Source organism: Pleurodeles waltl, chromosome 5 (assembly GCF_031143425.1).
Source record: "Pleurodeles waltl isolate 20211129_DDA chromosome 5, aPleWal1.hap1.20221129, whole genome shotgun sequence".
Classification (NCBI taxonomy): domain Eukaryota; kingdom Metazoa; phylum Chordata; class Amphibia; order Caudata; family Salamandridae; genus Pleurodeles; species Pleurodeles waltl.
In genome coordinates, this window is record NC_090444.1 from 1,397,430,783 (window position 1) to 1,397,443,945 (window position 13,163).

General features: G+C 42.1%; 1 protein-coding gene across 7 annotated transcripts in view; it reads right to left on the minus strand.

Moving 5' to 3' along the window:
- MYO6 (myosin VI) overlaps nucleotides 1-13,163 on the minus strand; it is an 892,076-nt gene that overhangs the window by 39,051 nt on the left and 839,862 nt on the right. The gene's annotated exons all lie outside the window — the stretch shown is intronic.

Sequence of the window (13,163 nt, forward strand, 5' to 3'; positions counted from 1 at the left end):
ATGTGAGTCACTGCTTAGTTGTAGGGGTTTTGGGGCTTTGAAATTTTCCCCTATTCCTAGGGAATTGCCCTCCTCTATATTGGCCCCGAAAGCCTCCCCTGTACTGTCCCTGGTAACTGGATGGTGTTGCCTGTGAGGTGCTGGCTTGTGTGGCCTGACCCCGAAACCCCCCTCTAAAGGGTGTTTTGCGGAAGGTGCTGTAATTTCCTCTGCTCTGCGGGGAGTAGAGTGCGCCCATGGTTTTAGCAGTGTCCGTGTCCTTTTTAAGTTTTTCAATCGCCGTGTCCACTTCTGGACCGAACAGTTCTTTTTCGTTGAATGGCATATTGAGAACTGCCTGCTGAATCTCTGGTTTAAACCCAGACGTTCGTAGCCATGCATGCCTTCTGATGGTCACAGATGTATTTATTGTTCTTGCAGCTGTGTGTGCTGCGTCCATGGAGGAGCGTATCTGGTTGTTTGAAATGTTCTGTCCTTCTTCAACCACTTGCTTTGCCCTCTTTTGTAGGTCTTTGGGAAGATGTTCAATGAGATGTTGCATCTCATCCCAATGGGCTCTGTCATAGCGCGCAAGAAGTGCCTGTGAGTTAGCGATGCGCCACTGGTTTGCAGCTTGTGCTGCGACTCTCTTTCCAGCTGCATCGAACTTGCGGCTTTCCTTATCTGGGGGTGGTGCGTCCCCAGATGTGTGGGAGTTGGCCCTTTTCCTAGCTGCTCCTACAACGACAGAATCTGGTGGCAGCTGCGAAGTTATGAAAATAGGGTCTGTAGGAGGCGCTTTATACTTTTTTTCCACCCTTGGTGTGATTGCCCTACTTTTGACCGGCTCCTTAAAGATGTCTTTTGCGTGCCGAAGCATACCAGGGAGCATAGGCAGGCTTTGGTAGGAGCTGTGGGTGGCAGAGAGGGTGTTGAATAGAAAGTCATCCTCGACTTGTTCTGAGTGGAGGCTTACATTGTGGAATTGTGCTGCTCTAGCCACCACCTGAGAATATGCAGTACTGTCTTCTGGTGGTGATGGCTTTGTAGGGTATGCCTCCGGACTGTTATCTGACACAGGGGCGTCGTATAAGTCCCATGCGTCCTGATCCTGGTCATCTTGGCTCATGGTGGTGTGAGCCGGGGAATGTGATGGTGTTTGTGCTGGCGAGACGTGAATTATAGGTGGAGGAGAGGGTGGCGGAGTAACCCTTTTCACCATTTTTGTTTGTGGTGTTTGGTCAGTTTGAAATTCCAGTCTTCTCTTTCTCCTAATAGGGAGAAGGGTGCTTATCTTTCCTGTCCCCTGCTGTATAAAAATACGTTTCTGCGTATGGTCTACATCGGTGGATTGCGGGTCTTCCTCAAACCTATGCTTTCTCATTTGGGAGGTCATTGATTGCTCTTCGGTATAAGAGCCTGAAACTGGGTCGGTTGCAGGTTGTTTCGGCACTGAAACCCTGTCTGCATCTTTTTTCGGCTCCGAGGTGGCTTTTTTCTTTTTCGGAGTCGAAACATCTCGGCGTCGATCTTCATCGGTGCCGCTGTCTCGGCGTCGAGCCGTGTCTACACCGCTATCTCGGTGTCGATGTATGTCTCCAGCACTTTCTCGGTCCCGAGAAGGCTGCGTGCCGGTGTCTCGACCGGAGTCGGACGGTCTCGGCACTGATTGGGCCTTTTTCGGTGCCGACGGTCGGTCACCGAATTTATGGGTGGAGCCATGGCCTGGTGGCAGTGGCGTCCCCTGGGCCTTGACAATCTTCTTATGAGTGCTTTTCGACGTCTTACTCACGGTTCGTGGATCGTCGAATTCCTCGGAGTCCGATTCGTGTATCGAAAAGGTTTCTTCCTCTTCCTGTACCTCGAACTCTCGGTGCGCTGTCGGCGTGGACGCCATTTGAAGTCTTCTTGCTCGACGGTCTCAGAGTGTTTTTCGGGACCAGAACGCACGACAGGCCTCGCAAGTGTCTTCACTGTGCTCAGGTGATAGGCACAGGTTACAGACCAAGTGTTGGTCTGAATAGGGGTATTTTTTGTGGCATTTGGGACAGAAACGGAACGGGGTCCGTTCCATCGGCGTTCTTCTACACGCGGTCGGGCCGAGCAGGCCCCGACGGGGATCGAAAACTACCCCGAAGGGCTCCGGAGCTCTTCGATCTTCGATGCGGTGTTGATTCTGACTACGCCGATCCCGAACGCAACAATACCGGCGAAAATCTTCCGAAATTTAGCTGTTTTTCCGTTCCGAAACTCGGAGCGACAGGAACACGCCCGAACCCGATGGCGGAAAAAAAACAATCAAAGATGGAGTCGACGCCCATGCGCAATGGAGACAAAAGGAGGAGTCACTCGGTCCTGTGACTCGAAAGACTTCTTCGAAGAAAAACAACTTGTAACACTCCGACCCAACACCAGATGGCGAGCTATGCAAAACATGCGTATCTACAGTGACAGATGTCATCGAACACAAAGTTATTCATTAACAGTGTATTAACATGATTTAAGAGTTTATTTAAATGTCGAAAAGCAGTAATCTGTCATACTTGTAGCTGAACGTTCTGAACTTATTTATGCTAACTATAGGCCTCAAGTAAGCGAGGCCTAGGTTGAAATTGAATGTCTGCCAAATACTGAAAAATGCAACGTTAGAAAAATGATCTCATGCTTGCTGAATAACAAATCCTTTGTCTAAATCCTAAAGTTGACCGAAACTTGTAATAACAAAATGTATTTATCTTGAGGAAATGTGTGAAAAACTCTGCATATTCCTGAATTGCAACAAACATTTATATGACGCACATGGGTAAGCAAAGCTCTCTGCAACTAACAATGGGCCTATTGACAGAGGATGGAAGGATCTACAGATTGATTCTTACTGTATAACGTATGCTGACGGAGAAGAACCAATCATCAACGTGTGAAAGATTGTTTAGTTATATCTCTGATTTAGAATATTAATATTATAGGACAATTGTTTCTCGCAAGATGCTTCTGACCAACGTGGGACAACTTTAACTTAACCGCACTGCTCTTGGAATTCTCAGTCATTCCTTTGACACTCTTCATGAGATTCGTCTGCCACTTTGAAAAGCCCACTTGTCGGATTAAAATGTTAGTTAATGAGCAAAGACAAGAGCCCCTATCCAAAAAAATAAAATAAACACCAACACTGAAGAAAAGAGGTGAGTCGTTTGGTTTTCCCATGTTACTAAAAAAACAACTTCCAGGAACAGAATTGGTCAATCAATGATTGTTCCACAACTCAATCTGCTAAAAAACTGTGTGGATGGAGCTCCGAGGGTCGTAAAACATGATCAAAGAAGAAAGACAGTAAAGCATAGAATGAGAGTGGGTAACTAAAATACAGCATGAAGATGTAAACAAAAAAGGGAGGCGGGGATGCAATAAGTAGAGGAGTGTAGGGAAGGCATACTGGGTCTCCTAATACAACCCTGCAACGGAAAGATGACCTTGCTGCAGATTAAACTAATTCAACAAGTTCCAGATTATTTAAGTACTATGTCAAACAAAACACAGGGAACTAATCATCACCTTATAGGGAGAAGAAAACACCCTGTTTTAGGTAGACAATATTAATGAATGACGCTTTAAGACTAGAGTAATGTTTGTTTTATCTGTTCACCCAAGAAAATGTTCTTTGCATCACTGCAGTTAACTGCTGGAATGCTACTTCGAGTGTGGGATCGATGCTTCACCATTGCAAGGCCGTCAACAACTCTTTGGTAATTGACTGAGTACATTAGGGTAGCAATAGTTTTGGAAGTACATAAGGAGGATAGAATCAGATCCAGGCCCTATCTGCTGCAAAGTACAATGAATCAACATCCCTTTGGTTTCAAACAATGGCATTTAGTTCTATGACTACTCTTCCACTGAATATATGTTCCCTTAATTCCCTTTAGGAACTTTAATATTTACCACGCTGCCTTCTCCTTATTTCAGATAACTCAGCAGTTTTGTGTTCAAACCAGGATGGTGTCCGCAATGGATTACGAACATTTTCATGTCTTAGGGGCCACAATCGTCTAGTTTGAGGTTTTACTAATGAAATGTACAGTGTTAAATTTAAAAAAGATAATTATACTGCGGTGCATACCTCAATTTATGCACCCAACACACTTTGGCCAATCTCAAATCATTAGATAAGAAAATGTCAAACCCTGATTCTTTCAGTTTGGTGAGTCTCAATCCGCTGCAGCTTATTTGATAATTTTTATCGGTACCTATGCTGTAAATGTATAGTCATAATTTAGTTTCATATTTTTTAAAATTAGGAACAAACAGCATTTTTCAAGGACCATGCATTATGTGCTGGTAAATAAGGACTTTGCTTTCTCTGAATTGGTTCCTTTGGAACACCAGCACTCTGAAGTAGTGATGTCTTAGGACATCAGATGACATTACAAAGTGAAAGCACTGAAATGACAAAAAAATATTTAAATGAGAAAGAATAATATAAATACCAAACAAATGTATGCATAGATTTGTTTCCTTATGCTGCATCGACCCTCAAACAAGTGGTAGTAATTTTTGTTTTTAAACAAAGTGTGTGTCAAGCTACATCTGTGCCTTGGGCACTCACGGCAGCAGCAGGAAATACATACTCCTCAAGATATTTGCCCCGTTAGCCAATAAGTGACTAACTAATAACTGTTTTAGCTTGGATAATTGATGTAGATATATTAAATTGTTCCCATTATTTAAGATTATTTATGATGACAATTGGTCAAACTTTTTTAGAGCAAGGAGTAAATAAGTATTTCTTGTACAGTTCTTCTGTGCCTCAAGTATAGTTTTTTTGCAGTTACCTGGATAAATTGCACAAAGAATTTTGACAACTACTTACAGCATTTGGCATCAGGTATATTTTTGTGTAAACGTATTTTGATGAAATGCTGGCATATTCTGTACTCTTCCTTAATATATGTACTTTTATGTACTCTTATTCTTTTTTGTTCTTATCTTGATTTTTTATATAATATTATTGCTTTAATGATATCACGTTTTCCGTATTGTATCTTTAATGGATTTTATTATTAAAGTAATCATTGCTAGAATAATTGACTGTATGATTATTTGGCTCTTTCTGGCCCAAGAGAGACCAAATGCTTTTCATTGGTTCTGAACAACTGATCAGTTTCTGTTTTTACCCCTTCTCCTTATCCACTCTACTTCTCTGTGTAGCTTGTTTTAACATACAACCCCTATGTGGTTTAAAGTCTGAAAGATGAAATAAATAATGGAATGCAAAATGTGTCTGATACTAGAGCAACCCATCTCAAGCTATGTCATAAACAGGTCTTTTAGGGCATGGGTGAGCAATTCATCAAAAAATGCGGAGAGTCCCAACTTTGTATGCTTGCATAGCACAAAAGGTGGCCAAGGAGATCAGTGGTAGCATTTACCTCTAGAGCGCCCTTTAACTTGTAGATACTTGTTAGAGATATGCTGACCTACATCAAAGGATATGGCCATGTTTCCATACTTTTGTGAAAGAAGAGTTAGTAACTGAGACATTTGTTGTTACAATGTCCAGCACCTGAAGCAGCATTACAAATATAGCACTGAATCTATGCAGACTATTCTGAGACCATCTGCTTCATTCTCACACACCACTATGGGAAGAAGCCTGGGAATATAAAACAGCACAGTATGTTTTTTCTACTGATGTAGATATCAGATTAAATTTGGCACTCACATGCTTTGAATATTTGTAATGGGGACCATCTACAGCATACAGAGGTGCACCCAGCAGGTTGATATCTAAAGATTTAGCGCCCTGTGGTGTTGATAACCAACAGGCTTAAGTATCACAACCATGAATGGTAAAGTGTATATCCCTGAGCACCCCATTTTTGTGGAATTCATTTCCTAAAGATGAACACTCCTAAAATGGAGGTCACCACACCTTTCCAGTCTTGCAACTACTACTACATTTTAACATACTTTCCTTAGGTGAAAAGGGGCTAATTAGCCATGCAGCTGAGTTGTCTATCCACGTTTAGAATCATTTGATTGGTGGATGGAAACTGATCATCATCTCAGCTTCCCACCGGAAAGAGAGGTATTAGGCAAGAAGCATAGTCATAGGAACTATCTGAAACAACAGAATATTTTCCGGCCACTCATTTCTCAAAATCCTAGTGTGATCCACTTTTGTTCAATCGGACATACAATAAGATTTTCTATAACGTGCAAAAGTGTTCCTAACACAGCGTTGGTTCAGGCACCGGGATAATCACAGGTGGATTTACCAGAAGGATAACCTAAATCTTTTATTAACACGGGGCACCAGTTTACCTAAAATTTATCTTCCAGAGCAAGTAGCTTAAATAGGAAATACTAAGCTGCTGTTAGCCGACAAGTCCTATACAGCCAGTGTCTGAGCGGCATTGATAGAAAGACAGCAGAGATGCTGATGAATGTAAAAAAAGACACTTAGCAGCAGAAAAAGGTCTGGACATGGTTCTGTTTACAGAGTCATAGCACTAGGTGATATATCAATAAGTATCTCTGTTTGGCCAAAGACAGGGATGATGCAAACGCTTTTTTTTTTTTTACAAATGTAAGCAGTTCTCTGGATAGAGTGTCATGGAATTCTATAGCACATTTGACATTACTTGATGCTATAGCCTTGAAAGTTAAACATTGCATCTAACGTCTTGCAATGCTACTTACGAAAATGAACACTTTTGAAAATGTGGGACATTTGAGGGACGCGCCAGATGCTTAATAAATAAACTTGGGAACTATAGATGCTAAAGTAACACCAAGACTCTGGTGGAAAAGGGCCATGGCTTCTCTTCCTTCTACAGGCAGGCAATATATTGCAAAATAATGATGAGCTGGACTGGGACTAGCCTTTGCAGGAGATTAAGGAGCATTTTTAACAACGTATAGTGTAAATTAGGGTATACTGTTCACACTGACTACTCAAATTCTTCATTGAGGTCTGAAGGTAGTCACCGGGAGCATTTGCTTGTGGGAGAATGTACCCTCACCCACCTGAAGGTGGCATGCTTCATCGTTGGTCTGGCACTGCGGGGCATACTCAACCTCATTGACACCATAACGGTTGGTAGGAGTAGTCACATCCTGATTACCCTCAACGTTTTCCCCATTCCAGTGGAGTTCATTATGAATGTGCAACTTCAGCCCAAAAGGAAACATTTCCAATTTGAAAATCAACTGTACCTTCAATGCCAAGAGACATCAATTGGCAGCACCTTTGCCCCAGCCTGGCATGTTTATACATGTATAATTTTGAGAAGAAATTCATTCTAGACTACACCAATCCTTACTTCTTAAGGATCCAACTGTGGCGCGGATATACTGACATCATCATTTGGAGACACATTGGATATTCTGCATTTAGCACCTGAATTAATGGGTGTGATCCATTCCTGAAGTTCACTACATGGTTTCCAACAAGGAATTAACCTACCTGGACCTACTGATATAGTTAAATAAATTGAGGATACCTGAAAAGCAGAACTTTCCATAAAACCACTCACAGAAACAGTCTCCTTCTGTTTGACAGTCATCATCTATGAGCCCTCAGGCTTAATCACCTCTACGGACAGTTCCTTACCCTGAGATGGAATTGTAGTGAGGTAGCTGCTTTTGAGAACCAAGCAGATGTTCTAGCAAATAAACTGGAGAAATGTTACTACCCCAGACATATTGTGAACACTGCCCGTAAATCGGCCCACGATAACCACAGTGAAGCAATTCTGGCACTCCGTCCAAAAGACGACCAACCGTAGTAGACATGTCACCACATGAATTCCTTTTATAATACTTTGTCAAAAAGGCTATTAATAAACAATGGTAGATTGTAAATACTGGTGTCACCAAAATCGCAAATTTTTTATTTGCTTTACTACTTGGGGCCTACCCCCACTGACTGGACTCTTTACATGTGGCCACTGCATTGTATGCTGTCTGACACAAACCACCAAAAAGATTGATCTAGGCTTGAGAGAAAAATGGAATTACAGAGACATACTAATTGCCAGACGAAGAACTGCATTTACTATATTTCATTACCCTGATGCTTACGGTACAAAGGAATAACAAGACCTATACAAACTAGAATTAATGAACACCATTGCAATGTCAGATGCCTGCGTCTCACAACTCAACTTAGTACACATTTCATCATGGTTAACCACACTCCTGATGACACAAGATGGATTGTACTAGAGACTATCCAGAGCGAAAACATCGCCAACAGGCTTTTTGAAAAAGAACAGCGGTGGGTCTTTAAGTTCAAGACTTTCACTACAGGACTTAAGGATGAGATACCATGGTCTGAAGTTAAGATCTAAGAATGAACATTTACCTGTATATCTAAGGCATCCTATACTCAACTGGGATGCAGGTCCCAGCCCTGTGCCCGACTGCTGTATCTTTATATCTAACTGGGCTGGTACTTACTTAATAGTCCACATATGTTTTTATGCCACCTGATGGAGCTCCACCTGGTGTTCTCATTCCACCAACTTATGTTTCTTCAGTGGACCAATCCCGGTCATGCCCTATCCTGAAACAATTCTGGGTTCCTACATGTATGACAACAGAGAATACTCCTTCTCCGAGTGTTGGTTTTTCTGCATTCTCCTTTGTGAGCGATATCACATTTCTCCCATTAGGATTTATGGGGCTTTGCATACTTTTATATTTTTTGTATATATTTAAGAACCACATTGATGGGGCTTTTGCACAATGGACATCTGTTTGCACATATGTACTCAGACCCCACCACCCAGAAGCACTGAAGGCGCGCACCACCCTGAAATTCTTCCAGGAGCTGTAAAGTGCCTCTCCCCAAAAATGCAAAGTCCTTGAACGCATTACACTAGATGGTCCGAGCGTTGCTAAGCAATGCACTTCTTGGCTAGTCCATCTTCAACCTCTGTTTCTTTGGGAGACTTGAGGATGTTAGCTACACGTCCAAGCTCTCCACATTTTTGGGCGTTGTAGGACTACACAAAAGCACAGCATTGCCGTCCTCAATTAAGACCACCAGGATGCTGACTACCTGTTCAATTCTGGGCTATGGCCCTCTGAGGGATACTTTTTCACCCTCCCTGGAGCCATTAAATACCACACCCGAAACCCTTGAATTCACTTCCACATTCAAGGACAGGGGTAGGTCAGAGCACTGACGACACGCACAGCACAAGTAAGTGATATGAAGAGACTGCTCCTTAGGATTGCTACTTTTTTTTTGGCAGATACATTTCTCTCTCTGTTTGCTCCTCCTACATTATGTTAGAGCCTTCAATGAATGAGTCACGTTCTTGATAACCAAGGGACCTTTGCCTATTAGAACCTTCAATTAGTGAGCCAAGTCCTTGATAACCAAGGGGTCTTTCCCTACTACTTGGAGGGTGAGATAGACTATTTATCCATGTGGATGTTTGTCACAAAGAATGCCCCCCCCCAGCTTTGATATTCACACCACACATATGCTGATGAATGTGATCATGCTTGCAATGAATTTTCCAAAGTCCACATTTTAATTTTGGGAATGGGTGCATAGAGCCAAGTCTTGTTAATGTGATATGATGTTCTGTGATATTAAATGTATATGTTTTGTCTCTTGATCATATCTAGGTCACTGTTTTTAATGCACATACACGTAATTGAGTGTCTGCTCTCTTTTTTGGTTGGATTACCACAACATTCACAAGGATAAGGATCCTTTAAGACACCACAGGCTCCCACCTTGTTCCAGAAGATTAGGTGTGTAACTGTACAGGCTCTGCCGAAATTACACTTGATCATCCCATGACATATTGAGACATGAAATGGGCCAACTGATACCTTAGATCAGTGTGAATTTGCTTGATCCTGTAACATTTAATATACCTCTATATCTGTTCTTCCCTTGATAGACTTGGATCATTGTATCCATGAGTCTCTCACACCGTTTTTAATTCAACATATACTTAGATTCACAATAAATGGATAGCTTTACCAGGTCTATAGTTGTTTTTAACTCACTTTCTCTAATTTTCTTACTCACTGACTGGAACTCACTCCCATTCCAGTCCCTCTTTGGCGACTGAAAGATCTCTGGAAACTGTCCTATAGCGGGGCCTTGTGGGCACTGCAGCGCCAGTCCAATAATGAACAAAGCCCAATGACGAAGCCTACCACCTTCGCGTGGGTGAGGGCACCTGCACCTACAAGCAACTTTCCCAGTGATAACCATCAAACCCCAAACGAAAGTTTGACTAATCAGTGTGGAATAGTATACACTAATTTACACAATATGATTTCAGAGAAATCTGTATACTGGGTCAGAATTCTCCTTGTCCCCCCAAGTTTATGGCATTTCCAACATCTTCAGGGTGATTAGATTGTAACTATCTTTCTTAAAGATATCAGTTTTTCTCACACATACTACTCTAAATTGTACCTGGAGCGGGCGTAGTGTCTGGTACCATGGTAATCAAGGAACTGGATTTGCAGCATTTTCACTGGTCTTAAGGTACCATTAAGAATGTTTCATACCCAGTACCTCCTCCTACTCAACTGTTGGCACAGGTAATGGTGGTTTTCAGTCGGTATCTTCTAATTTTTTCTCTCAATTGTTTGCAACAGGATCTTGCAAAACGCTGCAAAGCAGGGCATATGAGTTGAAATGGTGGTTTTAATGACACAATATAATTAAATGTCCAATTGAGAAAAACATTTTGAAACAGAAGAACTAAATCATACAATTATGATTTTTACAGTTAAGCGCCTGTCAAAAATACAAATGCACTAAAAAACATGAGTCAATGGGATTCAGGTCCCAAAGCAGCATCACAAGAGTCATGCAGCCAATTTTGTGGGCATGCACTTCCTTTGTGGCACCCAAAATGTCACTTAGTACAGAGGAAAAGGCAGCGCTGGCCTTAACGAGGAAGGGACGTCGGGGTGTAATTGCAGCACTTTGCAAATTTCTGCGTGCAAAGTATTACAATTTCACAATTAGGACGACAAGGCACTGATTTTGTGAAAGTTGTAAGGGATGGGAATACAACCGGGGCAAGCACTTATCAATGTTTCGAGGAGGTCAGATAAAAGAATAAGTGAAAGAAGAGAACAGGTGGGCTTCAGACTAGATTGTGCACCAATATCTATTTCAAAAAGCAATTAGACTGCCACAGAGATTATTCATTCTCCTTATACTATTGGTTCTTGTCTGGGTACTGGTGCTGACGTATGGTTACTTGTTTTGAGAGACTTGGAAAACAATATCTGCCCTTGTCCACAGATAACCATGTTCCTCAATAAACGCTAAACTGACCAGGTTAGTGAATACAGGGAGGTGATAATTATGGCTAACGCCTGGGTGTGCTAACTGATGACAATGACAGCAGCAATTTCAAGGTTAGAACTCAGGGATTTGAGGGTGTCACAACTAATTCCCCCACGTGCCAAGAGCAAGGAAGTCACTCTAGTTGCTAATGGCTTCAGGTATAGACCAGGAAAGTTGCAGCAGCACAATGTAAAGGACTGGGATCCCAACCAAGCTTATACGTTGGATCCTGGTGCACAGGAGAAGCTTTGGGTAGATGTAGCAGTGACACATGATACTTTTGTATAAAACACTGCAAACAGGAAATTGGAAAGCAGAGACACGAATGAGGCACAATGAGCCATATTATGCACAGTAGTTGGGACGCAATGGGCATGAATGCCCTTTTTTGCAACCCCCACAGCCCCCCCAAAGAATTGTGTGGACCATTCTGTAATATACATAGCACCAGTGTTATCTTAAAAGGGAGTTATCTCATTTGCATGGGATGGGAATGTGGCCCCTTGCAAATGAGGAACACATTTTACCTCTGCACCTGTGCCGTATTATGGAAGCAGTTGCAGAAGATAAGAGGTGGTCAGGACAGGCCACAAAGAGGTGGCGCATAGTCAGTGTGCATCTGGATGGGTGATGAGGATACATGGGTCCCTCCCAGAAGGATGCTGCAAGGGGATCAGTGCCCCAACACCCACCCCCTTTGAGGTGTAGGCGGATGCTGTCTACATGATGAAGAACTGAGAAGCTGCTTTTCACTAATGCACTGCCTCAGGACAATCACCAGTTCACAGAGGCCCTTGGGGCAGCAAATTATTATGAAATAGTCCCTGTTTAGTTGTGGCACACCACTTTGAAGGTGAAACATGGCACAAACAGGGACTAAAAAGTTACTCACTAGTCTTAGCACTATGTAGTAGAATGATGGTATCTGTTGCACCAAGGCTATTAATCTGTGGCTAGTGGGTTGCTCAGATGCATATATTACTTGATGCTCGTTTGAAAGGGAAAATGCATTTTCCCCTTGGAATGTAAGCATCAGAAATATTATTCAGGGACTAAAAGTCAAGGTGGTAATTTTAGAGTATCATTCAGAGCACGATACTTCACTGTACTGAAAGCAGTATAACTCCAAGGGGACGATCTTTTCCAAGCTGGTCACAATCATGTACTTGGAACTTTCTCCCATGCATCAAAGTAGATTTTTAGAGGGGCACACCTGATTAAGGTGATTAAGTTGGTGATGTGTTTAGTGTAAAATAGGCTTTGCCTTTGTGACACCACCCGGGAACCAACAAAAACCTTATGTACTTTAAGAGGCAGCTGCCAGCGCTGAGAGATCTTCAAGGAACATATTATTAAGGCAATATGATTAACACCAATAGACATAATTTTCATCATGGTTTGAAACACATCCATTAATTCATTAATTGGATGGAAATGCAGCGTCCCTGCTAACTTTGCAAATGGCAGACTTTAAAGACCCCAAACCGAGAACACAGTCGTTAGTATTTGAAAGACATGAATAAACCAACATTTTGCTACAGTGCACGAAAGCTAAGACTCAAACCCTTAAGAGTGAGATTATCATGGGATGTAAATCTCTGAATTAAGTTAATCATGGAACGTAAATCTTTGAATTATATTCATGTTAACCTTGAAATCTGATGAGAAAAGCCAGAAGGTAGGCCTGCATTGTTTGTAGTCAGACCCAAACAAATTATAGAAGCAAATCAGCAGATTTAGGACATGCTTCTGGCTTTACCTATTACACTAATGTACACAGAACTGTGAACTGGAACTGTTAGCAGCTACAGCAATATAACACACAATACACTTTTATGAAACCAAT